At 41.5% G+C, this 27,105-nt stretch overlaps 1 protein-coding gene across 1 annotated transcript in view; it reads right to left on the reverse strand.

Moving 5' to 3' along the window:
- WASF3 (WASP family member 3) overlaps positions 1-17,031 on the reverse strand; it is an 81,514-nt gene extending 64,483 nt beyond the window's left edge. The window contains exons 1-2 of the mRNA XM_054164706.1: positions 16,989-17,031; positions 12,815-12,856 (exon numbers count right to left, since the gene is read on the reverse strand). The gene's annotated coding sequence lies outside the window, so the exon portion shown is untranslated. The remainder of the gene's footprint in view (positions 1-12,814; positions 12,857-16,988) is intronic.
- Between the last annotated feature and the right edge of the window lie 10,074 nt (positions 17,032-27,105).

Consider the following 27,105-nt stretch of genomic DNA (forward strand, 5'->3'; position numbering starts at 1 on the left):
TTTGTGAAAAGTGCTAATTTTCCCCCATTTGAAAGTCCCAAAAAAGCATTCACATGCCTTTTACACCGATGTAGGTATCCTACAGATTACTCATTAAAGTGCCACCACTTACAAAATTAAAACTCAATGGAATTAAACAGATCTATGGGGTTCAATTGAGGACACTACTATATAAAGACATAGGAAGAGGGAGAAAGAGAGAGAGAAAGGAAAGCATTTAACAGGTGAGACTCCCATATTCCTTCATTATGCCATTTTAAACCACATCTGGAGATCTATTATTGAAAAATATTAGCATACTCTAGTATTAACCACACTGTTCAAGTTTATCCCAGTTTCTCAAGGTCTTTTTTTATTCCCCCTTCCTCCTGTTTTTAAAGGGCCAGATGAGACAAGCAGGTTTGTTTGATTCTTTTGGGTCTTTGTTATTAACATTTTTCCTTACAAGCCAGTTAAACCAAAGCAGTTTTGCATGGATCTGTGACCTCCAATCTCATTCAGTGCAGAGCAGCTTAGCAGTTTAGGGAGATCAAACAAATCACAGAAATCCAGAAGTATGTGACAGAGTCCACTTTTGTTCTTTAAAAGAAGGTTGAAGTGGCTTAAAGCCACCAGGCCTGCTAGTACCATGAGACTTTTATTATTTTAATTAAGACCTCTTTTCATAAAAGGAAAACTTAAAACCTCTTCTACTTCATGCTGTTTAATACGGGTAAGGAAAAGTATGACCTTCAATTATCTTAATCACAGAACCCATATAGGTTATCTACTGCTCTGCCATTAGGCTCAACACCAATCAGTTGATACCAACTGAAGAGACAGGATTTGCCTTTTCCCACTAAATATTCTCATAAATTCAATAAATCCTACTCTTCAGATCACTCCAGTAGCATTTTCACAGCCACGTTTAGTGCTCTCTACAGGGAGAGAGGAAACAGCTGCCACATACACAGCATCTTACAAAAGCAATTTCCATGAAGAGATTTGGAAACAATGAAAAATAATAATTAAAAAAAAATAATCACAGAATGTTAGGGGTTGGATGGGACCTCAAAAGATCATCTAGTCCAACCCCTCTGCCAGAGCAGGATTACCTACAGCAGATCACACAGGAACGCATCCAGACAGGTCTTGAATAGCTCCAGAGCGGGAGACTCCACAACCCCCCCGGGCAGCCTGTTCCAGTCTTCTGTCACGTCATGTTCACATGGAACTTCCTATGCCTCAACTTCCACCCATGGCCCCTTGTGCTGTCATTTGCCATCACTGAGAAGTGATCTGATAACCAAATCCAAGAAAACCCAGGTTTCTTACCACATTCAGTACTGTGTACATACACACGTTCCTGATTTCGTAACAGTTTGTAAGAATGTGATTGCAAGTATGCCATCCCATTCTCTCAGTGTTCTGCTTGTGTTCCTTCCTCAGTCTTCCAATAGACATAAAATACCTATTTCAACAACACTTGGAAGTCCTGCTCCCTTTGTATTCCTCTACTGACCACTTTGAAAAAGGAAACCATGGAGATTTTCAAGACTACAGTAAAGGTGGTGAGACACTGAAACAGGCTGCCCAGGGAGGTCATGGATGCCCTCTCCCTCAAGGTGTTCAAGGCCAGGTTGGATGAGGTCTTGAGTGACCTGGTCTAGTGGAAGTGGTCATACCCAGGGCAAAGGGGTTAGAAAGAGATGATCTTTAAAGTTCCTTTTCAACCCAAGCCATTCTATGGATCTATAAATTAAATACTGGTTTAGATCATGTATGATACAAAATATCTTGCCTGGGGGTGGTGAAATTAAATGTTTTGAAACAGTGTCAGTGGGTTGCTGAAAGGCATGGGCCACAAAGGGATCTGCAGTGGTTTGGGATTTTTTTTCATTTGGAAAGCAAAAACTAGTCTATATAGTGTAAAAGACAATAGAGTGGAGGCACATATCACAGAAAAAAAAGCATGGCATGTCCCAAGGCAATACCATGCCTGCCCCAGCAGCAGCTGACAGCTCCAAAGCAATACATGGCTTACACTCAGGATGGGAAGCAGCCAGACATTCTGGTTATTACTGACCACCCTGCTCTTGGATGGGAGGAGAAGAAGGGACAGCAGGGAATCTGGCACAGCTTCAAATTCACCTCTTCCCACCTCCATACAGGTAAGCAGAAACTGCACTATCTTTGGGGCTCAACTTCCCAGAGAACAGGACCAGAGCCTCAGAGTTGTGACACATTGCTTCCTCTTTCCCTCTTCATTTAACAGCTGCTTGGTGCTGGCAATAAAAGAAAAAAAAAAAAAAAAAGTAGAGTAAAAAACTGTTACAAAAAAAAAAAAAAGAAGTTTTGACTAGAAGTTTGAGAACTACTGATATGCAGCCTGGTAAGCTTTTCCTCAAGGAACATGAGCATATGCACCACAGATGTATGGAAGCTAGCAAGTAAAATCACAACAGATTGAGAACTCAGTGCCTTATCTTTCCTTTTCTGACCTTATTGCTCTCTACAACTACCTGAAGGGAGGTTATAGACAGGCAGAGGTTGGTCTCTTCTCCCAGGGAACCAGCACCAGAACAAGAGGACACAGTCTCAAGCTATGCCAGGGGAGGTTTAGGCTGGAGGTTAGGAAGAAGTTTTACACAGAGAGAGTGATTGCCCATTGGAATGGGCTGCCCGGGAGGTGGTGGAGTCACCATCACTGGAGGTGTTCAGGAGGAGACTTGATAGGGTGCTTGGTTGCATGGTTTAGTTGATTAGGTGGTGTTGGATGATAGGTTGGACACAATGGTCTTGAAGGTCTCTTCCAACCTGGTCTATTCTATTCTATTCTAAATGACCTTAGTTTGAAACACTTGTGCAGCTCTCTGTAGGTGACTTCCATGACCAACATGTGATGAGCTGACCACTCCTGTTGTAACAAGTTACAACATTCCAGCAAATTCTACATCCAGTACAATGAACTAAAACAGATAATCCAAGAAGGAATGGAATCTTGTTTGCTTTGGCGTTCAGGGTTTTTGGGGGTGGCGAGTGAGGTGTCCCTGCCCATGGCAGAGGGGTTGGAACTGGATGATTCATCATTGGAACAGGCTGCCCAGGGAGGTGGTGGAGTCACCGTCCCTGGAGGTGTTCAAGAGGGGATTGGATGTGGCACTTGGTGCCATGGTCTAGTCATGAGGTCTGTGGTGACAGGTTGGACTCGATGATCTTTGAGGTCTCTTCCAACCGGATTGGTACTGTGATCTTTGAAGTCCCTTTCAACCCTGACAATTCTGTGATTGTGATTTATTTTGTGTCCTTTTCTGCCCCCCAAAGCATCTGTTATGAGGAACCACTTCAAGGTACCACCTGACCCCACATAATGTAATTTTTCTTCTAGCACAGTACCAATGCATACTGGCTTTCTTATTTTAGCTGCAACTAAATCTGCAAACTCCTGTTGCAGATTAGGATGGGAATAATTTATTTTTAAAGAGGCCATTGCCCTCAACACTTTTAAGATCCTGTATTCTTCACCACTTCCTCTCTGCAGAAATAGCAGTATTTTCCATTAACTAGCAGCACAAAATGGCATTTCCATAAACTACTAGCACCACACTTCCTGTCTCACCAGTTTACTCCTGCCTTGCAAGGCTACTTCAGAAAAATCAATCTTTCAAAGCAGGTTCCACTAGTGATATTTTCTCCTCTTTTGACACACCTGAAAGATCCAAGCTCACATCTCAGAACTGCAGATAATGAGCAAGTTTTAACTTTGTTACCTTTAAACTTCTGGGACATTCACACCAATGGAAATGTAAAACTGGCATTTAAATACCTGCAAGTTTCATTCAGTCCTTGATGTTTGAGGGTTTTGTGGGGGGTGCTGGCTTGTTTGGTTGGGGGTTTGGGAGTTTTTCTGTTATTTTCTGGAAGTCTTGACTTCAAAGAAGTGAGAGCTAACCATGCTGCAGGCATATACAGAAGGAAACCAAAGGGAACAAAGCCTTCCAGTTATCTCGTTTTCAAGCATGACAATAGTACAGAGATGCCCTGCCCTTGAGAAAGGTTTTTATTTAACAGTAACATGTAAATAACTAAATGTTCTGCACCAAAACTACTACTTCAGAAGTGAATCTTGCAACCTGAAAGTGGACAGCTTAAGATATTACTAGGACAATCCCACATTAAAGTGAATAAATAAATCAACCATCAGGACCAAGTAGGCAGTCACAGGGAGAGGGCATTTCCCCAAAAGAAAGTCACAGTAACAATAACTGAATTCAGTGGAATTTTACCTCAAAACCTCTCTTCCATCAGCCTCCCAGCATGTGATAACTTCAGGTCAGTCACTCCTCCTGCTTTTACTCAAGTAATTAGCAACTAGTAATCACAGAATAGTAGGGCCTGAAAAGGACCTCTGGATATCTTCTAGTCCAAACCTCCTGCTAGCACAGATACACCTAGATCAGGTTTCACAGGATGTGTCCAGGTGGGCTTTGAAAGTGTCCAGAGAAGGAGACTCCACAAACTCACTCTCTCCACAAACAGGCAGCCTGTTCCAGTGCTGTAGCAACCTCAAAGTACAGAACTTTTTGCTTAAGTCCAAGTGAAATGCCTGTGTTATAGTTTGTAGCTGTTGTCCTTTGTCTTGTCACTGGCCACCACTGGGAAGAGCCCAGCCACATTCTCATGACCACCACCCCTTATATTTATATGCATTTATAGCTCCCCCCTCAGTCTTCTCTTTCCAAGACTAGAAGCCACAGGTCTTACAGCCTCTCCTCCTAAGAGAGATGCTTCAGTCTCCTAATGTTTGTGGCTGAACACAAGAAAGATCATTTATGTAATAAGTATCAGAACATCACATAAAATATTAGACAACAGGCCAGTGAGCCTTCAGCTACCAGCAGAACTATTGCTTCCCCTATTCTCTTTGAAAAAAATGAGCTTGCCTCAAGAATTAGGACTTTGTTCTTGGGAAATTTAAACTCCAATTACTACACAAAGTGATACTGCACCAGCAAAGGGAATTCACATAATATCTGTTCTCACAGATATAAGACCTTTCCCTCCCCAGCACAAGCCTCCTTTCCCTCTGGGGGAATTATGGCAGCATTTTAAACAAAGCCCAGTAAACTAAGATACAATTAACTAGGCCTAAACTATGACAGACTTTCTTAGTTCTTGCAGAGTTACAATACAGCTGAGAAACATTTCTCTACTATGTTCTAGGTTTGTATTAAATAATAAGCAGTCTTATGAGAAAAAAGTTTACCATTAAATCCTGCACCTGATGCACTCTGGAAGAATAAAGAAGCAAAACAAAAGGGCTTAGCCAGAACTAAAACACTAGCACAAGAACACACACAAGGCATGTTTTCAGATTTCATGCTCATCTGCAACTTACATTCTTTGCCATTTTCCTGCATAACAGAGAAACACCAATTTAATGGTTGGAAGTGGTATTATCAACAGCAAATATTTTCATCCCCAAGCACAGCCAGCTCTAAAGCAGTGTATCTATGTTTATAAATAATAAAGCAGTTTATTCTATGTAATTCTATGTATCTGTGCATTAGGAACAAACAGTATTAGAGTAGATGAAAACTACTACTAAATCAGCTGAGTGACTTACAAAGACTCTTATTGACTACCAAGATTCTATCTAGCAGAGAATACTCATTATTGAAGTAAGAGAACTTCACTTTCTACTAAGCTTTTAAAATATCATCTGTTCCTGAATAAAACTGCTGTAAACCTCACCCTTAGATACAGTAGTTCACAACTAACACTATTTGTTTGACAGGGAAGGGGAGGATGTGGGACCTGTAGCTGCTGCATCCTCATGGGCCAGCTGTTCCTTATGACATATATTTTTCTATTAAGAATCACCCAAAGTTCCTTCAAGTCTAAAGAAAAATTGAATACTCAAACTTCCCACTTTGGCCAAGTTACACTCAACAAGAATTTGTTTTAAATCAGCAAGTTCTGTATTCTTTGAACCAGAAAAGAAGATCGGTACTTCATTATAGACCTACAGAAATGAGCAAGAAAAATGTATTTTATAGAGCACTACTACTATCATGCAAATTAACTAATCCACAATTAACCAACCCATTATTTCCACAGTCTTATCTTTCCTACATTTATTATAGTATTTTGTTCAAAGTGGATTTAGAGAACTCAAAAATATACTTCTAACAGCACACTTGTACTTCAAGCTTTCCATTTCCAACAAGACTTTGTTTCAAGTTTTCCTCCATGTCTTTTAAGCTCTAAAACATCAGGTTGAACATATATAACCTCCAATAACCCTCAATTAAAACAGATCTAGAGGAATAAGCCCAGTCAGCATCCATACTTTCTACCCTTGCAGTTAAATGACTCCAGTGTTTCCCACTCAGTGCTAAAGCATATGATTTTTCTCCATTCTTAGCCTATCCCTGGAACTGAATGAACCGAGGTTTAGGCTGGAGGTTAGGAGGAAGTTCTACACAGAGAGAGTGATTGCCCATTCGAACGGGCTGCCTGAGGAGGTGGTGGAGTCAACATCACTGGAGGTGTTCAGGAGGAGACTTGATAGGGTGCTTGGTTGTATGGTTGAGTTGATTAGGTGGTGTTGGATGATGGGTTGGATGTGATGATCTTGAAGGCCTCTTCCAACCTGGTTTATTCTATTCTATTCTAGACGAACTTCTTTGGCTAACTGCAACTGTTCTATGTTTTATTCATTGTTCTGTAAGGAGGTATAAAGGAAGTAATCTCTGACCAACAAATGAAAGATGTTCACTGTTTAGATTGTCATTCTTTCAACGCACAAAACTTACCTGAAGCTATTTTCTAATCCTTCATTTTCAAAAAGGCATTAACAGCCCTAATTCTACCAAGATGAACAAGAGTGAGGATACTCAAACGAGAGATTCTATAGCCTTAACTCTTGCAGTTAACATCACAGTTACCATAATATACAATGAAGCTTTATTTGTATCTGAATCTCAACATTCAAGTTTAGCTCTGAAAAACTTAAATTGAAAAACCCCAGTTATTCCAGGCTGCTTGTGTTCTTCTCTGGACCCCAGCAACTTGGCTGAGGAAAAATTCTTGTCAAACTATGATTAGCAGTTAGCAGCTTAAAGGCTAACTGCACTTGTTCTTTTAACCTTGACAACCAACTGTAAGGACCCACTATTAAAGTTAAGCTTCCTAGAGTATTTAGCATTCAGTTCTGCTGAAAACACGGTTTTGCTACATGTTTCAAAAATAAAACCACTTTTTTCCCCTCTTTGAGAAATCCATGATGATGCCAGCCATATGCTTGTTTTCCAAACAACAACTGTTTAAAAGACAGAATACTCTTTTTGATGTTCCTGCCAAAAATAACGTTCTGTGGCTTGAAGAAATCTGATAGTAGGCAGTTCACTCAGTTGAGGGAAGAAGGGCTTACACTTGGCAAGGGTTTACATTTCCCATCTTGCATCTGCTTCCCTCTGGTTTTAACTTTCTTTGGAGATGTGGCAGTGATGAAGGTTTTTCTTGTGGTTTGGTTTTGGGGTTTGTTGGGTTTTTTTTAACATCTCCAAGCATTTCACTCTCTAAAAAAAGGCATCTGTGGGTTTCCCCAGAAATTACATGAAGCAGAAGTTAATCATCACAATGCAATTCTTTCTTCCAGGGAATACTAAGACATAAAAGACTTTCAAAGGGAAGTAAAAGACAACTTCAGAAGAAATCCATAGGAGAGAGTTTGCAGCAGGAGGAAGCAGAACAGAAAATTCAATTGAGGAAGTAACACACAAAATACATTAACATGTACTAAAACATAGGACAGGGACAGAAGCACATGCATTTGAGGTTTCATCTGCTGTTGTCACAAGCAGCATAAATATCACCTGCCCAATAAATGTGCTTATTTCACTGCTGCCTCAACAGTTTCAGATCAAGAGACGGAGCAGGCAACAGGAACATGCAAATTGGACCATGTACTGCACAAGACTGACTTCTTTACATTTGAAAAAGCCACAATTTTAACAAAAGGGCTCAACCTGCTATGATATTTTACATCATCCTTCATTCATAACTCACAGAAATGGTACCTGGACCATTCATTAATCAATTTAAAATATTTTGTTGATTTGAAGTATGAGAGACAACAGAAATTCTGGAATTTTTCCCAGTCAGAGTTCTACTTGCTGCTTTGCAGTGTTTATGTGCAAATAATGCTATTAATCCCATGGAAGAGAGCCTTGCCATCACTCTGCAAGATACAGAAACCCCTGAAGGCTGATAAACCTGCTCCAACATCAAGCCAGATAGTCAGACAACACTTCAGCCAAGAATATAATCTCGAACACATGAGCAAGCTGCAGATCCATGCAAGCCTTGAGGACCTCAGAATTGTTAGCATGGCAATTAGAACAACACTGTTGCACAGCATGTACCTTCTGCAGCACATTTTAGAAAAGCAAGCTCAGAATCCCAGTGATCTTACAGTTAGTATTTCAGATGCAGCTATTTTAGGCTAATAAAAACCCTTAAGGTTAAAAACCCCAACCGCTTATTAGTCTGTCAACATGGAAGCTTTTCCTGTCATTAGCAGTGCAAATCCAGCACAAATTCAGCAGCTAGACAGGAAGGTCTGCCTTTACAGCATTACCAGCCTGAGCTACAACTAGGTATTGCTCCTAATCTTATCTATGTACTTGGGTAGAATTACACACCCTGCTTGAAGATTCAAGATAGTCTACAAGAGTATGAACAGTGTTTGATGACAGAGGCAAATAGCTACATTTCATTTGAGGGCTGGAAGACGTCAGTGCATTCTCAGACACTCCTCTTGAAGGCATTTGTGCTTCATCACTTCAACATTCAGGTATTTCACACTCGCCAGGCACAAGCTCTACAACTCTTTACTTGCTATAAATAAAAAGTGATTCCTACAGTGAAGATGTACAAATCCTGAAAGATATGAAAAATTGAGCAAGCTGACTGAGCTGAAGGAGACAGAATCCCTTCCATCTCAGGGGAAGCGAGGAGGGGAGGGGGGAAGATGCTGAAATGCTAGTTCCTGTTTCTTTCTGCAAAAAGAAGGTTGGATGGAAAGCACATGGCTTGCACATCTGCTTGTTTAGCAAACCCTGGCAAAATACCCTCTCCTACACAGGCTGACAGCCTGAAACAGTAACCAAACCACTTCTATAACTGTACCAAGACATCCTCTTTAAATATGACTTCAAGGTTAACTGCAGTTCCACTCCAGCCCCTCCTGAACCGGCAGTCAAAAAGGAACTTCAATATTCAAACTGTCCAGAAACAAAACCAGTAATGTGTATAAGAGCATCTTCAAATTCAGCATAAAGCAAACAACACAGGCTTCATCTGAAATGATGTGTTATCTCCTCCATGTCTGCAGCTGTTTAAGCACTCAAAGCAGCAGCAAAGCTTTAAGAAGAAAAACGACTTTGCCAGGAAATAACTCCACAATAAACCTGTGCTGATAGGATTTCCAGACAATTTCAGCATTCTATAGAAAACTCATCAACCAACTTTAACTGCTGTAGAAGAGAGAGCTAAAAAGTCACATTTCTACTAAAGCTCCCCCTCCAACTCAGAAGTTCAAACTTCATTTCTTCATTCACACTTAATGAAGCAGAAGAACTCCTCAAAGACATGTTTCCAAAGGATGTCTGAAGTTTCAAACTGAAACAAGCTTCCCAAGCCCTGTCTTGTCCCCACAGCTGCCTGCTGCTCTGTTAGGACAAATCAAGTCTACAGCTGATGAACATTTTTCCTTGGCATCATGGAGCTTACACATGTTTTTCAGTCTTCACTGATTAAGTGTTTTGTATACTTTGAGTTTCTATGAATGTATCAATAAAAGGAAATACTTTTGCACACATTGTCTTCTAACCAGATGGTGAAACTCAAGGCTTCTAAGGCCTCTAAAATACTATTGCACTATAACTTGCATGCTATCATAGAATATCCTGACCTGGATAGATTATCAAGTCCAAATCCTGACTCTACACACAGCCATCTAAAGGTGAAATCACATGATCAAGAGCATTGTCCAAATGCTTCTTCAACTCCAACCATCTTATTCTAGTGTTTGATCAGAACTCTTAATGAAGAACATCTCCACAATATGCAGTCTGAACTTCCCCTGATGCAAGTAAAGTCAATCCCTCATGCCCCATCACCATACATCAAAGAGAAGAGATCAGCACCTCCCTTTCTGCTGCCTGCCATGAGGAAGTTGTAGACAGCAATAAGGTCACCCCTAAGTACCCACTTCTCCAGGTTGAACAAATGCAGTGTCCTCAGCCACTCTTGTAAGTCATGTCCTCCAGTCCTTTCACCATCTTTGCTGCCCTCCTTTACACACACTCCAATATTTTGGTATCCTTCTTATACCGTGGAGCCCAAAATTGTTGCTGTATTTTACTCCATCAACAATTTCTGCCTTCATAATCTTCCAATACATTAAGAACATTGAACAGACTTAGTAAGTCATGAAGAAAGCACACTGATCCATAATGCTACTGCTAGGATCCAAACAATTACCCAGCAACCTAAAAGCTGACACACCAAAGAACAACATAGAGAAATACGACCAGAAATAGTAGGTTACAGCATTCCAATAGAAATATAGCATTACCCCAATTCCTAACAAGGAGACAGGTGTTTCTTGAATGAAGAATCTATAATATATTAACAGTAAGACAGTACAGTGGTCAGTATTAAGAGGCATACCCATAAAAATTAGGGCTTCCACTCTGGTAACCCAACAAGAAGACCTCTATAGCAGCCTTTGAGCATGGCCATCCAAACAGAGCACTTGAGCTCAACAAGACGCAGTATCCTCTACACCTTACCAGCACAACTCCAGCACAAAGAATACTCTGTTTTGTTGACTGTTCAGCAAACAGCTTAAATCTACATAAAATAGTAACATGTGCTCATAGACAAGCTAGGCCCCTGAAAACAAGGCACCATTACCTTAGAAAGGCTACAAGGGGCCATTTTCAAGGAAATATTAAACAAAACCAAAAAAAGTCAGGAGAGGGTGAAGGACAGCAAAGGATTTCAGCATTGTTTATCTGTTGAAAAGTATCAATAGGCCTCTGCATAAAACTTCAAACATCTGAAAAACTGTAATTGCCAGAAGCCCTTCCTCAAAGTTGAAAACTTTTTAATCTATCCATTTCATTTAGATCATGAATTAAACAGCACTTTCACTATTTATAATTTAAGCTTTCCTTTCCAGTTTTGAAACTCTATCAGCAAACACAAAGCTGACAGAATGCCTAAGAACCACCATTGTGTGTGTGTATATATATAAGTAAAACTCTAATGTAAGTGTATACCCAGGGCCTGAAAAACAACCCTAAAACCACATTAATGCATAATTTCAACAGTCAAACAAACCTAACTATGCTTTTTCCACCAGCAGAGACAGAAACATAACTAATCCATAAACCTCCAAAATGCCTGCCATTCAAAAGTGATACTGAAATAAAATTTGCAGTGTGAATTTATCTGTACATACTGCTCTGTAAATGTACAATGCTTAAGACTGTTTTTTGGTTTTTTTTTAAAGCACACACAAAAAAATTATTACATGGTTTCTACAATGAGCAAATTGCAGCAACAGAGATGTGCAATAAAAGCTCACACCAAAGAAACAGTTAGGGAACTAGAGAGAAAAAAATATGCCTGCAATTCTGGGCACAACATTTGAAAAAAAAAAAAAAATAATAATCTCATTTTTTCCTGTCCTGGAGAAAAATACAGGCAAGTCAAGCAAAAATTCGGGTTTTGACAGCTTAATGGAAGTTACAACTGCCTTAGCATAGCCTAGACTACTTCTATTTATATCAATTATAGTGTCTATAAAATGCGAACGCTGAACAGATTCAATTCAGCACTGATATCTGTACATACTTTATCTATGTCACTTACCAGCATTTTAAAGGTTGCATCATATTCTGAAGACTTTCATGAAAACCTGAGTATCTACTGAATGGAAGATTAATTCAAAAATACCTGTATGCCAGCCACATCCAAAACACTTATTTTAGTTATTGTGTTCACTAATGCTTAGCCAATTCTCTACCTCGGCACTCAATAGCCTGTGTCAGTTCTTTCCAGCACACTTTACCAAAACACTCTTGCAAGGCTTGCAGTTATTAATGTTTAGAAGAAAACCCACACATTAAGTATAATCTGTCTGACAGTGTACCAATGATGGGGAAACATTTTGCTGCATTGTTTTCGGTTTAGATTGATGCCGGGGTTTAACACAAACATCAATCAGGTTCAACCCAAATACTGCTAAACTTCTCCTGCCTAAGTATTTCATATGCAGTAATTTAGACAGTATACATAATATGTTTACATATCATATATATTTACATTAGTACTTTTAAATCATGTTATTAATGTTATTAACCCAGTGTTGAAGCATGCCATTGAGTTGCAGGAGTACAAAAAATGAATTATTAAATAGATTGGGTATAAAGATATTCCACACTTAACAGAAACACACATTGTCCCCATCATTGCATTTGGCTACCAAATGTCTAGGAAAATGGATGTTGTTTTTACTCAGCTAAATTGAGAAGTTCCCCCTCCAAAAAAACAACCCAAACACATCCAGTGATCAATTCCAGACCCAAAACACACTAATAGTGTCAGAATAGTTCAGTATGTGAAGAGGAAAACTAATTTACCATGCATTGACATTCCAAGCACCTATAAACTTCTAGCATAAATAAATTTGGATTGGGTTTTTTTAAAACAAACAAACAAAAAAACAAACAACAAGCAAGCCCCAACAAATGCTTACCATATTAACAAGCCTTCAACACAATTTCTCCAGCTATCTCACCTGCCAAAAATAAAGAAAATGAACAAGGTAAGCTCCTAGTTTACAGCCAAAATGAGCACAAAGACTTCCATTTTGATCTTTGTTTCTAAACACAAATTTCTTCACTTCTTCCCAAATTTGGTTTACTCTTTTGGCAGAGTTAAAAACAAAAAATAAAAATGAAGTGGCATCTATTTAGCAGCTACAAATATTTCAGCTATCCATGTTTCCAGAAGAGGAGTGAAAAACAACTGTGCTTTTCCAGTTGAACAACACCCCAGTGCAAGATTTTAACAGTGTTTACAACAGTGAACAGTAGGATCTAAACAACAGCAAGGGTGAAGGCAAGCACCCACAGGTTCAAGTGCAACAAATCTGGTGAAACTTCAAGTTATTTTCATTATTACCTCTAAAAGCAGACTAAGGTCTCAGGAAAGAATGTAAGTACTATAGCAGTTGTGCTACAGAGCTAAGGCTCAAGATGCCTCAATTTAATTCTCAGTTGAGTAACTGATTTTCTTGCATTACAGGTATTCTTTATGCAACTCTTCCATATGAAGAAGTTAATATTTACCCTCTACTTCCTCCTCTAGCTGTTCTTGTAAGAGAATAAGCAGTTACAGTCTGTGATTCCTAGCATTCCCTGTACAAAGAAGCTTCTGAAGGCAATGTACACTTTCATGTAATGCTGGAAGACATGTCTTTGTAACCTGATCCCATTAATGATCTTCATACGCTCAATGGCTTTAAGATTAGAGAACTAAGAAATGATCCTGATAAAAGAAACTTCTCCCTGTCTTTATAGTAAAGAAGAAAAAAAAGTATGTTCCTGCTGCTGAGCTGAGCTCATTTGTAAAACTTAGTATCATAAGCCACTGGGCACACGTAGCCTAGTTAGTAACTGAGGCTAGTAGCGCAGTTCATCTGAGGCACAGCCTGTAGCTCAACATCCTTAGGCAAGCAAAAAATTAAACAACAAGAAGACACAGCAACCACCACAAGAAGTCTAAAAATTTTAATTGGAGCCATATACAAATCGGGGGGAGGGAGGGAAATACATTATCATTGACTTAAAAAGCCCAAGAAGCGATGTACTATATAACCTGTATCAGATTCCAGCTCACATACAAGAACTTATCAAGTAAGCACCGACTTAAAGACAGGCCTGCAAGGGCACACTGCAACTAACCACAACATTTCTTGCTCATTCCTCACTAAAAGCAGTCAGTGAAGCTCAATGGAAAATGGTGCCATGGGAAGGCTTAAAAGAACAAAGACTTGACTGCACATGTATATCTTTTAATATCAGAAGTCCTTGCTGCAGTTCTCTCAAGGCTCTTTCCCCTCTCCAATTATAATACCAGAAATTTAACTGTCCATGCAGGAAGTTTAATGAAAAAGGGAAGACTTCCAAAGGCATGAGAGCTGTCCAGGTAACACTGACATTGTGACTTAAACATTCGGCTATCATGAGGTCTTCTGGAATTCAGCACCCAAGTCCCTAGCTTTCAGAAATACTGTCCTGCTAATCACTATATATAAGAAGCCTGAAAATAGTATATCTATCATCTGTCACATGATGGGGTTTTCCCCTCCCCTTTCCTCCATACAGTAATATTGTCTGCAGACACTGTCATTCTTGTTTCAGAGAAATATATGGCATGTACCTTCTCAGTGAAGAGTGAAGTAAATAAACCTGAGCTAAAGTAGTCACTCCAAAGAGCAGCTGGTCTGTGAGAAGTTTATATTGCCACTCCTAAAACCATAATCCTTTGAGGCACATACTGAAAAGCAAAGCAGGTTTATGCTGCTGTTGACTGTTAAATGCCACATGTGTTGTACCATATAAATCAAACATGAAGCCTCAATAATTTATTCCTGCTATGGAAGTCCCCTTCTAAAGCACAAGCAATTCCATTTCTGACAAAGTCACCTTTTACTACTTCTATAGACAAAGAGGAAGATTACCAGAGACCATGCAATAATCAAAACTATAGTTTTGGTATCTGATCAAAAAATGTTTTCTAATTTTCTTTTTCATCTTTTGAAGAAAATAACCATGGAAAGGGAGAAGAAAGGGAACTGGCTCTATTGTATATTATTTCATGCACAACAAAACCTCTGTGTTCACCGCCTAATAACGACATTCACACTGCCACTAGAAATACAAACACAAAACTAATCCTCCAGCAAGCAATACAAAAAGTTTGCCCCCAAATTCAGCTGGAAATGAATCAAGCTTCTACGTTGCTCAAGGGCAACATGGTCTGGTCCTGGTCTCAACTGAAGAGCTACAGATAGAACATTCTTCTAACAGAACTTAGTGAAAGTCACATTCTTACTGGGCCTTTATCTTGGTGTAGGCAGATCACTGTTCTTCCATCTTGGCATATTTTCTTCTGATGAGAACTTAAAAGCAAAAGTAAGCTGTCACTGAAGATAGCACCTAAAAAAGCTTGGTTCCGCAGATCAAATGCAAATGTAAAGATTCCAGGTTAAACCCCATAAGTATTGTAACTCACAACTTTAACGAGTTTCCAACTTGGGTATTGATCTACATAATTATCCTGTATCATGTCAACCTCCATGTATTAGCTGCCACACAACTTAGCATCTGACCTACAGATCACCAGAGTCTGGGAGAGCATCCTGGAGAGCAAGAACTGCAGCCTTACCCCACTACTTCATGTGCTTCATCAAGCACACACACAGCTGGCTGCTATGGAAAACGCTGTATGAGGCAAACTTTTAAAAAGTATGTCCTTTATAGAGTTCATCGGCTTTGGCTTTTCTATGTAAAGATTTTAAGAGAAAAAGGGGAGGGGGAACCAAACCAAAACAGTCTTGCATGATATGCAAGGCAAAACAAAACACCCTTTTACTTATTCCCAGATTTAAAGTCCCTTGAAGTTCATCAACGCTTCCACAATTTGCCCCCATCTTTTTCTAATAGGAATACTTTCCCTGCATTCCCTGCAGTTTACAGATGAGGCATAAAGAAGCACAGCTAGACAGCTTTTTCCTATTCTTGCACAAACAATGCACAAGCTAAATCATCTGCGCTTCGAAGTACTTTCTATCAAAGAATCTCAAAACTGCATCCCATAATCTATCACCCAAGTACTGGCCCCCCTTCACAGATCGTTGCTCAGCCTAAAACTCAGCTGTTCCTCTTGTTAGTTATCTGCAGCGATTGCTGAACTGTATCAGACACAAAAAGAGAAAGAATAAATAAAGCATTTAACCGTTTTTCAACTAGAATTAGACATTCAGCAGTTGCAACAAATCAGACTTCATGTGCTGCAGTCAGTCCCAGCTTCTTCGCAGTGACAAAATTCACTTAAGAAATAAGTGGAAAAACCAATTAATTTGGGATGTAAGGGGAGAGGGAGAAGGGAAAAAAAAATCCACGTCTAGAAATAAAATAAAATTAAAGGGGTTTAAAAGTTCCCGAGCTGTCAAGGACTCCCAGCACCCTTCAAAGCTAAAGACGATTATTCTTAAGTACTTAAAGATCACTGGACATCAGAAGCGACTCGCCAGTGTCACGCTGCGGTGCTGCTGCGGGGGCCACTGCTGGAGAAAAGGGCTCTCGGGGCTGGGCGCCGTGTTCCCCGTGGCTCGGTCCCCACGCATCCCTGCTCCGACCAGGCTGCCGGGAACACGACGTCCAGCCCCGAGAGCCTCAAGTCCGGGGGTCTCCTCCCTGACCCCACATGGAGTGTGCCACAACCTCGAACCAAGACCTAAAAGAAGGGGAACGCGGCTCTGAGGACTGGTGAGGGGCCGAGACCAGCAGGAGGACTATAGACAAAGCTTTCCCCCCCCTCCCCATCCCGGCTGAGGCGAGAGGGCCCCAGGACTGGCAGCTCAGCCTGAGACGGAGGACAGCGAGAGACCCATCACTGCCCTCACCACGGCTGTGAGGAGAGAGGAACCACAGCTCTAAGGGAGCTCCCTCCGAGCAACAGCGGGATTATCCCCGCGGGCGGCAAGACATCGTTAAAAAGCGGCCGCTTCCCCCTCAGCGCCCCTCTCAGCGGGGGATGGGGAGAAGCGGACCCCCGAGCAGCGCCGCCGCCCGTTCTCGCACCCCCACTGTACCCTTTAAAGGAGGCGGGAGACATGGCCCCAACCCTGGCCCCGCACCCACCTAGCGCGGCGCTCCATCCCATCCCGCGCTGCCGCTTGACCGCTTCAGCCGCCACCGACCGCCTTCGCGGGCTAAGCCTCCGCGCCCCCCACCGTCACCCCGCCCCTTTTGGCCTGAAGCCACGCCCCCTCGCTTCCCTTTTGGCCCTTGCCGAGAGAGGCGGGGAAAATATCACCAATAGGAGCTAAGGTGTCGCGGCACACATTGCTGATGGGCGTAAAAAGCATCCAATGAAAATGCCAGAAGGGCGGGGGAGATGTCAATCAGTGGCCACTACCTGGGGTCTGCGAGAGGCCGGGCGTGGGGGGGTTGGGAGTTTTTTCCTGATGACCGGCTTGGCTGTCTCTTCTTTCCCCTCCCCCGACCGCCCAGGCCTCTCTCCCTTCTCTCGCTGTGATCGCTGAGGTACCCGAGATTTGGAGGCTGCCCTGGGGCTGCTGCTGCCCAGCTGTTCCGAGGTTGTATCCTCCCAACATCTGTGTGCCCCTCGGAAGCCGCATCCTCTTCTCCCCGTTCCACACTGGTCCCTTCCTCTCCTACATCTGCTCCCTGCCCCTCCGGCCGGCCTCACCCCTGCTCCCCAACAGACAGCTCGGCAGCGTGACCCCGGGTGCCGGTTCCCGAGCAGGGATTCCCGTTCCCTTGGGTCTGCGCTTTCCCCTTACGTGGAGGGATAGAGTGTGAGTGGCTATGGCCCTATGGCATCTCTCCTGCCGGCCCTTTCCCACCCTCAGGACGCTCCTGCCCAGTCCCCCACACCAGCAAGAGGTGTCCTGCGGCTCACCCGCGGTGCTCGTGGGGCCTGCGCTGTCACCTACCCACCCCCATGGCCCTCTTCAGCCTGCAAAGAGGCCCCCGCAGCGCGGCTGCCCTAACTGCCACAGACGTCCTCCATCACCTCTGCCCTTTGCCTGCCCTCGCGACCCAGTTCCTACTGAACCCAGCTTCTGGTCATCAGGGCCCTAGAGAGATTCGTATTTGTACAGACACACACCCTGTTGCTGGCAGTGTGGCTGGGGCTTGATTCTGGGGCAGTGGTAGGGGGCTGGCAGGCGCAGGGGCCTTTGCCCTGCTGGGCAGGGTGCATTGTGAGGGCTGCAGCTGCTGACCCAGCCGGAACAATGTGCCCTTTCCAGCTTTGCTTGAGATTTCACCCTTTGTGGTTATCCCTATAACAGGGGCTTTTGTTGCTGGCTGCAAAGCCTTTAGAGAAAAATAAGTCGGACTTTATCATGTGAATGAGATTTGGAGGGGGGCAGGGGGAGTAAGACAATCGCCAAATGAACTTTAATGGCCCAGGGCACTTCAATAAATAATCACAGCTGAAAGTAGAGGCTATTGAACGCCATCTCGAGTCGATCATCTTTGGCAACTGAAAATTTACTCGGCTCAAACCCAATTGTACCACTGGCTGCAGTTATCTGCACTTTGCCTTATAGCAAGGGCATGGCCTCGAAAGTGCCTCCTTTTGGGGGAAAAAAAAATAGTATTGCTATTAATTTGAGGAAAAAATACTTGTATTTAAGATACTAGCATTGGTCATGGTAAGAAGCGGCAGGTGAGAGCCACTGCCGTAATCACTCAAGGTGGCAAAAGGCAGCAAGCCAGCTTCAAGTGCAGATGATGACAGTTTCGTGATCGCTAGCAAAGCAAACAGAAAAGAAGACATTAAGTAACACGACCCTAAGAGAAGGAAGCAGTGGTCCTGTTGCTCAGCATAAGGGATCACCAAGGCAAAAGAGGAAAATGACCTCTAGGTTTTGAGGTAAAAGTCGTTCTCTATTCAAAAGGAAAGTATTTTCCCTACAACACATATGCAGCAAGAAAGAGGAAGCCTTTTAGAGACTGTAAAATGAAATGGAGGGAAAATGACCTGTCATTGTTAAAACACAGATGCATTCATGCTCATTCAGTGATGCTTTCTTTCATGCTGCAAATGGGATTTTTAGGTTCAAACAATATTAATTTCCAGCAGACATTTCACTAAAAGTAATTTTTTTCTGCCACATCAATGCAAGTACCCCGTGATGCAAAGTATTACTGAACATCTATTTTGTTCCAGTTATTTTCTAGGCTCATGGATACCTTCTCAGCTTTCTTTTTCTTCCTCTGTATTCATGACATTTTTAATGCTATTTTTAAAAGTATGTACATCTCATAATAAAAGGAACTCAGCAGAGCTTTAGTACTGCTGTGCTGTTTCGTCTTTCCCTTAGAATTGGCAAATAAGGTAAATCTCCAAACAATTTGCATTTAATCTGTACTGAGTTTTCATTAGGAGATAAACCAAAAGACAGTTAAATTATCTGCAAGGAATAATTGAATCACCTTTTGTCCAAACCATTGTTATTTTTAAGGGAAAACATGCTTCAGAAAAGTTGTCTGAAGAAAGTAGATACAGTTTTGAACCGACACACCAAGAGATGGCCAAGATTGATCTTCCTGCTGTTAATTTAACTCAAAGGCAGAATCAGGCTGGAGAGGTAATCAAAAGGGAGGGTTATTGGATGAGTTACTGGAAGTGAGCATGACATTTTCTTCATATCTGCTTATAATATCACTGACTTAAATCAAATTTCTAAAGACCTCTTTTGGTTTGGGTTTTTTAATAGTTCATTTCACAGAAATGAGGTACAGCATAAGAAGCAGCAATATTGTAAAAGTCTGTTATAGTGCTTGTTGAGTGCTGAAGAGCACAATTCATGATACAGAAATCTTTCTGTCTTTCAGGAAACAGTAAATTGCTGAATAATGTTGAAATAAATAGTGTTGTGCAAATGATTTACAATGCCACTGATAATCGTTACAGCATCTCTGATTATTAATGGGACATTGGTAGTCCCCTGAAGAGCTTCTTGCTGAATCAGCATTTGAAATAAATTGCTTTCCCTCCAGCCACAGCAGCACCCCAGTGAAAGGGTAACCATGTCTTGGCTGAGGTAATTGATTTAGGACAGCTAGAAAAATACAGGCAATGCACAACATAAGATGCTTTATGAATTATTACATCTGTTAATTGAGTTTATTTTCCATTAGTGAAAAAGTGTTTAGCCTTCATAAGGCTGCATATTTTTCATCCTGTTCATGTTTTCCATAGTGTTGATATTTCCATACTATTACTGTTTTCTTGAGACTATTCTGGATGCGTTCCTGTGTGACCTGCACTAGATTCTATGGTCCAGCTCTGGCAGGGAGGGTTAGACTCAGTGCACTTTGGAGGTCCCTTCCAACCCCTAACATCCTGTGAGCTATTTTCCTTTTTTGTGTGTGTTTTGTTTTCCTTTTAATATCCCTGGTTTGCTGGCATACTAAAAGACTAGCAAACTACATGAAAACAAGATGCAAGTAGATCCTTGGAAGAAACATTCAGCATCATTTCAAAGAGGCATTGTGTAATCAATCATGAGAAAAGTGAAACAAGAACAAAAGGAAGCCTAATAAGTTTTCTAGACAGCTACTTTCATCAGCTAAACAAGAGTTGTAATTCTGCCAGCTAATAGTAAGGTCTATTAACTGTAAGTAATAAAACCTGTTTGCTATGTAAAGCATCTGCTTTTCTATGCTGGCTCTGATGTTTTGGTAGGGCAGCGCGGTAGGATAGCCTATGAAGCAGGGACTGGAGACTGGAGACAGCAGGAGTAGACAGAGACTCTTAATAATTTCTCAGCATTGTTAGTTGAACAAGCTCCCTTTATGAAAAGAAACAGGCAAAAGACATGATTCCAAGTTCCTGCAGAGATTAAAAAATCATATACAGAAAGCTGTAGTTAGTAACAGACTGCCTATTTTAACAGCTGTACAATGCAGAGCACAGCCAGGACTAAGGGGATGAAGGTTAGAAACAAGAACCACAGGGTGAGTATCTAGTCCAGATGAAGAGAAGGTCAGCTCACAAGGATAGCTGAGCTTTTGCAAAGAGGGCTGTATGAAATAGTTCAAAGTGTGCTATACCGAAGACTTTTCCATCAGCTAAGGATGAGCTAAATTTTATTTCTCCTGGCTGGATTCACCATAGCAGTATTCTTTTTACAGACCCAGTGGTCCTTCCTAAATTTCTGTGTCTCCTTGTGGTGTGACCACCAGTAATAATGGAGGTGGAATATCCAGGGCCGGGGGGGACACCCTCTTACCAGGTAGAAATAATCTTTCCTGGAAAAGAATAAAACAGTAAGGAATACCAACATGTTGTTCAGTGTCAGAAGATTTATGCTGCTGAAATCTGGCAAGTCCCTAGCTACTTCCTCATGGATATTGAAAGATTCTTGTGTGTTTGCTCCCTGCCTGATGTCCAGCAGTTATTGGTAGCCTTGTTCCATCTGTCTGATTTGTCTGTCTCTTGCAATATCATGAGCCAAGTTTAACAACACTGAGTGCAATCATCCCCTTCCCACTGAGTTTCAGCAAGAGGTTATAATTTAGCTTCTGTATGTGCCTTTAGAAATCTCTCTTCTCGTTCATAGAGGCACATAAAAGATTGAATGCATCAGTGTTGTATTCCACTAATATCTTTAGGGACAGTTAGACACAACCAGAACATGAAATTATATTATCTGACGGTCATGTGGCTTTGGCTTATATTTGAAGATCTGCGATTTGCCTTAGATACAAAAATCCTTGGAATGACACATGGATGTGCAGACCTTCAGAGCAAAACCCAACCTTGTTCAAGACCATAAGACTGCACAAGCAGCACGAAATGCTTCTGAATTTTCCCCAACCCAATATATGAGGCCTTCTCTTAGGAGTCCTGTGACAAGTACACTATTATATCCTGTTATATGACAGGAGAATTACACAAGGCCAGTGAGACCACCTCCATTCCTTCCAGCACCTTGCCAAGGAACATATTTTCCAATTGAAAAAGCCTTCTCTAACTTTCTGACCCTAGCTGACAGACAAAAGTTAGGCTTACCCGGTGGACTTGGCATCTGGTGTCCCAAAGTGGAAGAAGTTTTTATTAAGGTATTGAGGCAAAAGTAGAAGTGCACCAGAATAAATGATGAGGTGAGACAGATCTTTCTTGAGATCATCTTTCAAAGGTATCTGTAAATTAACTGCAAATAGAAGAGTTCACACTAAAGTTAGATAGGGAAAGTAGTGACAGAGACACAGAAAATGGGGCCAGAATGACATCAAGAGGTCTCTTGATCCACCCTCCTGTGCCAAGGCTAGATAAATGAGAGAGAGATAGTCATGGACTAACGTATGTTTGATTATTATAAGGTATTTAATCTAAAGCAGAGAATTCATCATTTCCTCCTATATTCTTGCCTGATGTTTATTGTCATAAAGTTTTTACTAATGCCTAGTGTAACTCTTCCATAATGTAATTCTAGCACGTTCTTCTCACATTCTCATCACAATTCACATGGAGAAGAGATGACAATGGGTGATTATTTGAAAGATTCTCACGTCTCTCCAGGCAGTCATTCAATCAATGAAACCCCTGGCTCTTTCATTCTTGCCTGGTAGGACATGGTTTCTAATTCCCTGGTCATTTTCATTTCTTTGTTTTGGATTACCTCCACAATTGCTGAAGTTCACTGCACAGAACTAGATGTGCAGCACTCAATAGTGAAGCCAAATGTTTGCTTTTACTGCAAGAGTGTGACATTGTTGATACATATTCCACTTGTGAGTCACTGTAACCTCAACATCTCTTTCAGCAAAACTCATTCTTAGTCAGCTGTTTCCCATTCTGTGATTTTGCACTTGATTTCTCCAGATTAAGTGCAGAACTTGCATTCTCCTCTTTGAAGTTCATCCTGGTTTTTTGGACAGCTGTCCCATTTGTCAGGATCATGTTGATTGCTTCTCCAACAGGTTTGTGACATCTGCAGAAGTGCTAAACAAACTTTCCACTTCATCATCAAAACCAATGAAGTAAATATAAAACATTGCCAGACTCAGGATACATCCCTGGAGAGCCTCAGCCAATAGTGAACCTTTGTTAACTATTCTCTGAGTACTGATTTCCAAACAATCTTCTCCAGCTTCTGAAAAGAATATCATTCAGACATACCACATAGCAATGTAAAACACTTCTGTTTGCACCAAGATTGTCAAGGGAGCTAAAGTTAAACATTTCCTTAAAATTCATTTGCACAAGCAACACAAAATGATGTTTCAGACTTGTGAGTGAAAGCCAGGCATTTTGGACACTAGGGATACCAAAGTTGGATTTTCACTCATATAAGGTCTGTGGATTTTCAGCCTCAGTCAGAAATTTGTATTTGAGTGTTTGCTCACGTGACTGAGGGTCAACATTGCTTTTCAGTAAGTTTGCAGCAAGTATGCAGATGACACCAACCTGGGTGGCTGTGCCAATGTGCTAGAGAGTAGGAAAGCTTTACAATGGGATCTGGACAGGTTAGATCCAAGGACCGAGGCTAATTGTATGAAGTTCAACAAGGCCAAGTGTCAGGTCCTCCACTTGGGTCACAACAACTCCATGGTAAGCTGCAGACTTGGGGATGTGTGGTTGGAAAGCTGTGACTTGGAGACAGACCTGGGGGTGTTGCTTGACAGTTGACTAAATATGAATCAGCAGTGTGCCCAGGTGGCCAAGAAAGCCAGTGGAAAGCATCATATTAGAAACACTGGGGCCACCAGGAACAGGTAGGTGATTATCCCCCTGTGCTCAGCACTGTTGAGGCCACACCTAGAGTATTGTGTTCATTTCTGGGCCCTGCACTGTAGGAAGGATATTGAGGTGCTGGAGTGTGTCCAGAGAAGGGCAATAAGGCTCTTGAATGGCCTGGAGCACATAACCTACGAGGAGCATCTGAGGGAGCTGGAGTGGTTTAGTCTGGTGAAGAGGAGGCTGAGAGGAGACCTCATTGCTCTCTACAACTACCTGAAGGGAGGCTGGAGTGAGGAGGGGGCCAGCCTCTACTCCTTGATGACAAGAGAGGAAATGGTTTCAAGCTGCACCACAGGATCTTTAGGCTGGATATTAGGAAATACTTCATCACTAAAAGGGTTATCAAACATGGGAATGGTCTGGCCAGGGCAGTGGTGGAGTCACCATCTTGGAGTGTTCAAGCAGCATGTGGACCTGGCACTTAAGGACATGGTTTAGTGTTGATGCTTCAGTGCTGGGTCAAAGGTTGGATTGGATGATCTTGAAGGTCTCTTCCAACCAGATATATTCTGTGTTTCTGTGATGCACAGCCTGGAAGACCTCCTTCCACCTCTAATGCTCCAGCCTCCCACTTCCCTATTCTTCCCCAGTATCCCTCAGTGATATATCTGGCAATATTGCATCCACTGAAAATATTTGCCTGAAACCGAACAATGAGTTAGATGATATCACAAAAACTTGCCTAGACTTTCTCAGGATTATGATACTACCACTGTAAAGACTGGCTAGTGATACCTGGTATGAGAGAAAAGGACTTTGGTAGTCTTCAGGCAGCTTTGAACCCCCCCCCCTACCCCCTCAAACTGCTGTATTGCTCTAAATGTATTTTTCCAACAGCTTTGGCAGCTCCAGCTCCATAGAGTGAGCTCCTCCTTGGAGCAGCCCTCTGGTGAAAAAAGATGCACTGAATAGGGCAAAGCTGAATGAAGACCAATACAATAGAATGGAATAGGATAGAATGGAATAGGATAGGATAGGATAGGATAGGATAGGATAGGATAGGATAGGATAGGATAGGATAGGATAGGATAGAATAGAATAGAATAGAATAGAATAGAATAGAATAGAATAGAATAGAATAGAATAGAATAGACCAGACCAGGTTGGAAGAGACCTTCAAGATCATCGCATCCAACCCATCATCCAACACCACCTAATCAACTAAACCATGCAACCAAGGATCCCATCAAGTCTCCTCCTAAACACCTCCAATGATGGCCACTCCACCACCTCCCTGGGCAGCCCATTTCAATGGGCAACCACTCTCTCTATGAAGAATTTCTTCCTAACATCCAGTCTAAACCTCCCCTGGTGCAGTTTGAGACTGTGTCCTCTTGTTCTGGTGCTGGTTGCCTGGGAGAAGAGGCCAAGATTAAAAGCAAAGTTGTTTCCTGCTTCAGAAGTAAGAATGAATGTGGCTTGATCAAAAAAAGGCCGCTAGAAATTAATTTTGAAAAATAATCAGAATGAAAGTTAGGTCTTCATCAAACTATTAACAGAACTGAAATGCTGCCTGTTTGAAGGACCAGCGTTCTAAAAATAAAGAGAGATGAGATGGGTATTTGAAAAATCAACCGACCATTTTACAAGGCAAAGATTTATGCATAATTAATGTCACTGGGGGATTTTTTTTTTTCCAGCATATAAATATAAAGCTAAACTGGTTCATTATCACAGTAATTTCAGCAACTTCTTACTGCTTCTTCTAGTAGGACAGACTTATCCCGTAGTCTGGAATGTTACTGAAATTAGCTAAACCTGAGATCCAGCTGACAGTTCAGAGTGTAGAGCTTGAAAACAGGAAACAACCCCTTCATTTTCATAAACAGACAGCCTTTTGATCTTGAAAACAACCATCTTCCTATGTAATGAAGTTCAGAAGTGCTACATTTATTGCTTTTCTTTTGTGAAGCGTGTTCTTTAATTGTCCTTAACTGTATAGCTTCAGTATGAGAATTAGATAGATAGATAGATAGGTAGGTAGGTAGATAGATATAGTGATATAGTGATATAGTGAGAGATATATATATATATATATATATATATATATATATATAAAAGCCATATATTTATCTATAGCTATAGATATATATATATAAAGCTGTATATATATATATATATAGCTTTTCTTCTTTTTGGCTGAACCTGTGTTTTGTGTTCAAAAGCAAGGGAAATCACGCTCTTCCTCAAAACCCAATGCACATTTCATTATGCAGAGTTGAAGAGCAATCACCGTGTTAGGTTTCCATCTTGCACACTATATATCCTAAGTCTCCTGTTGTCTTCAATTACACTTGTGTACCCACAAAGCATGAAGCATGAGTCTCTTCAGATATCAGTCATGAGTTCAGTCCCGCTGACTGCAAAGCTCCCTTGCCCTTGCATTATCTTAGGACTTTTTGGCTAAGCTACGTGGAGGTTTGAAAGTCCCACCTACACTTTCTGAGTCAGTACACTCATTTCTTTGTGGGGTGAAACCTTAGATGAAAAAAAGCATGAAAAGCATCATTTTCTGTGGGTCTTAGGTCTGCCTGAAAGCTTCATAGATGTCCCCAGTCTTCAGGGAAGTTGCCTACAGTTTCCGTTCTCATATACAATTCATGTACAAGTGCCCCAATGCTCAAGTAAATCTTATCCATGTGCATGCAAATTGGAATAGGCAAGCTGCAAGCGGAATAGGCACTGCACTCCGAGTGCTTGGAATGTCAAAAGGAACAGGAATGCAAACTCCCAACGGTAATTAAGCCTTGCTGGGAAATCGAGCACATGTCACACAGAATGAGCCATGTCTTCTGTTTTCCTTCACTCCCTTCCCTCCCCTGAGCCCCATTTTGGGTAGAACGGAACAAAAAAAACCCATTTGCATGAGGGGGAGACTTTAAGTAAATCTTAACAGAATCTTTTCAGCTGTAGGAAAATCTGTGGTTTGGATAACAGCATTAGAGGAGGAATTCTCAACTGATACAGGAGGGAAATACAAGAAACCACAGCAAGACAGAACAAAAACCGGTCAGAATAAAGAAATCTTAGTGAAGTCACAGAAAGGGCTGAGGCTGTGTGGGAGAGAAGCCCTTATGCAGTGTAGATGCTCAGGGGGGCAAGGCAGAAGGGAGAAACAGAGGCTATTTGCTTGTTTGATTTTAGCTGGAGTGGGAGATGGTTGTCTTTCCTGCCACACATCAAACTGAGCACCGGAACTCCGGAACAAAAACAGTTCAATACAGGCTGTCTGCAGCTATGTCTTTTGATTGTCCTTTTTCAACCAGTGCCTCATGGGAAACCTCCCCCTAAAAAGAAAAAAATAAAGGGGGAAAAAAAAAAAAAGACAGAAAAAAAAGAAGTCAGTTTAGAAACAACTGTCATTACATAGCATATTTTCCTCATTATAAGGCACTACAAGAACAAGAAAAAGCCATCTGCTGTAACTTGGCTGCCCTTTCCATTTTAGGTTAATCCACATTTCTGGCTTTTTCA

The sequence above is a fragment of the Dryobates pubescens genome, chromosome 10, assembly GCF_014839835.1.
Source record: "Dryobates pubescens isolate bDryPub1 chromosome 10, bDryPub1.pri, whole genome shotgun sequence".
NCBI lineage: Eukaryota > Metazoa > Chordata > Aves > Piciformes > Picidae > Dryobates > Dryobates pubescens.